General features: G+C 28.5%; 1 protein-coding gene across 1 annotated transcript in view; it reads left to right on the top strand.

The window, feature by feature from the left end:
- Window positions 1-549: 549 nt before the first annotated feature.
- Window positions 550-4,248, top strand: part of LOC106789482 (beta-1,4-N-acetylgalactosaminyltransferase bre-4-like) — a gene marked incomplete in the record, with an annotated part of 97,635 nt that continues 93,936 nt past the window's right edge. The window contains 1 exon segment of the mRNA XM_014753709.1: window positions 550-1,259.

Genomic DNA, 4,248 nt, shown 5'->3' on the forward strand with positions numbered 1-4,248 from the left:
ATCAAAATGTAAATTAATGGATATGTTATAATATCAATCGAGAAAGTAATATATATTTGTAAAAAGATATATTTTTTATAATTATATTAATAATCGAAATAGAAAATGTGAAATTTTGAAAGCATAATACAAAGTTACCGAACTCGTTCTTCTCGCAATTAGAAGAATCATATTGCTATAATTGACATATATATTATTATATATATATAATTCGCAATAAATAATATATAAAAATAATATATAATAATAATAATATATATAAATAATAATATATATAATAATATAAACAAAAATATATATATACATATATATATATATATATATATATATAATTCGCAATCCATGATACGTTTACCCGCGAGTAATCCGAAATAATTTGATGGACCAATCGTCGTTAAGACAGCGCCGGCGCTGTGGCCAATCGGGTGCGGTGGTTATATACGCGCCGTTGAATTGAGTGGGGGAATAGTGAAGCCGAGCCGAAATCTAATCCGAATGGAGCCGAGTCCGTACGAAGATGACCGAACGCTGTTGGCTCCACTCCCGGCTGGTTACCGTGCACCAGTCTACGACGAGACTCTGTGCGGTCGATATCGGAGCTGCTTATGCACTCATCGGAATTTCGATATATCATCTCTAAAAGGACTCGAGAGAGTAGTGTGTTGCACGACATTATACAAAACAGAATAGAAAATTCTATCTCTACAATACGTAATTATACACACACGCATTAACGGCATATTAATCATTTATCGAATAAACAATATATTATTTATAATTTATTACATTTATTAGACTTTGTGTATTTTATTAAATTTGCATTATAAACGTGTGTGTGTGTGTGTGTGTGCGCGCACCTGTGAAATTAGCAATCGCGTTGTTCACGTAAACAACAAAAAAACTCTTTAGAAAAATAATAACATTATTTCGAGAGAAATGTATTATTACACGTATATACGGAATTAAAATTATAGAAATTCGTAAAGGTCAGTGTTTGTCGAATTACGTTTTTCTGCGTTTATTTTTTTTTTTTGTTGATGTTGCTTGCCATCCTATTGTCTAGGATAGTCTGAGGAAGAAATCGAAGAGGAACTTGTATTTTCCTTGTTACAACGCTAAAGGCCAAGGCTACTGTTGCTGCTTCTGCTTCTGTTAGTGGTGGTAGTGGTATTAGTGGTGGTACTGGTGGTTCGGCTTTTGCTAAGAAGCTGTTTCAAGTGGGGAAGTGAGAGTGAGAGAGAGAAAGAAAGAAAGAAAGACGAACAAAGAGAATATGAGAGAGTGAGAGAGAGAAACTACGACGACGAGTCGGTGGCACGTGGGCAAGCCGAAGACCAACCGAGGGTTTGTTGTGCGTGCGTGCATGGTGCTGATGGTGGTGGTGGTGGTGTTGCTGCTGCTGGTGAAAGTGAGAAAGGTAAGTGTTATGTAACTGACACACACACACCCGCGAGGGGGGGGCGGGACTTAGTTCATTAGTACCGTTCAGATAGAATTCCTACCAAGCAAAATCATTACGATCGGATACGTTCTACTTTGTTTACATTTCTTAACCTGTTTCACTCTTTTTTTTTTCATTTGTTTTGGTTTGTATACTTACATTTTTTATCTCTACTTATAAAAATGTTATTCTTATATGTATATGTGTATGTTATATATATATATATATATATATATATATATGTATGTATGTATTGTATATCTTAAATATNTTTTTTTCTTTTTTTTTTTTAATATCGTTCACCATATATACATAAATATTTTTATAATAAACAATTTAATTGAAAACGATCGATCGTAACATTGAAATCGAATAAAAATGTAAACGTAACGCGAGTGTTCGTAGTAAATTTTATGGACCTATTAAATGATCGATGCTAGAGAGAGAGAGAAAGAGAGAGAGAGAGAGAGAGAGAGAGAGAGAGAATAGTATCTCTTCGTAATTTACAATTAGATAGACAGAGATGGAACATTTTGTGAACGATACACGTAGAACTAACCTCGATATATCGTTCTTGTTAAGAGAGTGCTGAAGGGAGTGGTAGTAGATGGGGGGGGGGTTGGAAGGTTGGAAGGGTTGGAGGGTTGGTGGAGGGTGGTAGTAGACGATACTTCCTATAATCGAATTTCATCGAGCGAATATTGGCCTTCGAGGAAGACTACACACAACGTTAGCAGCATCCTATACAATGCTTTTCTCTACCGTAAATAATATATCCCTTTTTTTTTTTTTCTTTTTCTTTTATTTTTTTTCTTCTTATTTTTCATCGATGTGAAAAACATTGTATTATTATATTGTATATTAATATACATTTATCTTTTACATTTACGCTTACAACAAGAAAAAAAAAGAAATACTTTTATTATATATATATTTTATTTTATTTTATTTTTTATTTTATTCAATCAATCGTGGTGTATAAGTATTTCGAGATAAATGAAATAAATGATTTTTAAAGATGTTTCTATACGAGGATAATGAAATTTTGTAGTTTAATTTAATTATAGGAATCGTATTTGCGATGCGTTTATTGTTTTAGATTGTTTTGTTTAAATATCGATATTTTTTGTTGTTACATTTATTGTATTAGGAATTTTCTTTTTTTATTTTTTTTTAAATACTGATACAAATAATTATATTAACAACACTATTTTCGTGGAAATATTAATAATCTTTGTTCTATCCAAAAATCGATGTATAATATTAATTTATTTGATAATATTCGTATATATCTTATTATATTAATACACGATTCATTTATTTCAAATACTGATTTTGAAAATCTTTAATAATAATAATAATAATAATAATAACAACAACAACAACAACAATTGATAAAATAAATATTTATTTTATTTATTTATACTCCGTTCCTTTCGGGTTTGAAGGGCTTCCGATACAATTTTCCTTTTTACAAAAATTCAACAAACAACTATTATATATTCTATCTCAATACATTTAAACTTCAAGAATAAATATTATATATATATATATATATATATATATATATGTATGTATGTATTGTATATCTTAAATATTAGGATTAAAAATTTTGTGCGTTTTTAAATTAATATTTCCAAAGGAATATTGAATACAAAAAAAAAAACAATCTATTATGTAGTTTATAATATAATTTGTAACACAATAAATTCATTAACTTTTGATTCACCCCCGTAATACATTTAAAGAGATTTATATTTACGAATTACACGCGTGCGTTAAACTATTCTACACGAACTTATCTCGATGAAATTTTTGGCAGCTTTTTTTTTTTTTTTTTTAAGATTGAGATAGAATAGTGCAGTACTTTTTAATTCATAATAAATTTTAATTAACAAACGCGCGCACAGTAGGTGGGGGGGTCGTATCTATAGTTTTCAATGTTTTATTTCAATCTTCTTGATACGAAGTTCATTTTTATTATTTAACGTGTATATAAAGCTACTTACGAGTCCTATTAAAAATGCGTTACAAGAATTATTTTATTTTTTTTTAATGTAAAATAAAAATGATAACTTTTTCGTGTTTCGTAATTAATTAAAAAAAAGACAAAGAAAAAAAAACAAAGAAATATCGTTTTGTAGATACGAAAAAAGGAAATACGATAATTAATTAGTATTAATTGTTTTTGTTGTTGTAGTTGTTATTGTTGCTAGAGGATCGATCGATTTATAGCGTGTCGAAAATTATTTTCATAATCGTTTAATATTATCAAAGAAAATGAAGCACGATAAATGGTTAATCTCGTTAAACGTTTCGAAATAAAGAAATGACAATAAAATCTTTCCTATTTTTTTCTGAATAAAAATAAATTTTAAAAGTCTCTCTCTAAATTCATCTTTTAAAGTCAATCGTCAAGACGTATATATAATTTTTCTTTTTTTTTTTTTTTTTCTTTTTTTCATTTTTTTATTTTAAGTTTCATCAAAACGATATACCCGCGTGCACAGAAATTTATATTACTCATTTCATCAAATAATTCTCCTCCTGTTAATGATGATAAATGTTCTCGTTAATTATCCATAATTAGCCGTGATCGATTTTCTTGTCAACTTTGGTCACGCTATGATCGATCATACGAAATTACCTATTTTAATAATTAATCATCTTATATAATTGTTCATCGCAATTTTTATATTATTATTATTATTTTCATCGTTATTTCCGATCACGAGGTATAACGTGACGCGTGATTAAAAAAAAAAAAAAAAAAAAAAAAAAAAAAAAAAAAAAAAAAAAAAAAAAAA

The sequence above is a fragment of the Polistes canadensis genome, unplaced genomic scaffold (assembly GCF_001313835.1).
Source record: "Polistes canadensis isolate GaletaPanama2010 unplaced genomic scaffold, ASM131383v1 scaffold_186, whole genome shotgun sequence".
Taxonomy (NCBI): Eukaryota; Metazoa; Arthropoda; class Insecta; order Hymenoptera; family Vespidae; genus Polistes; species Polistes canadensis.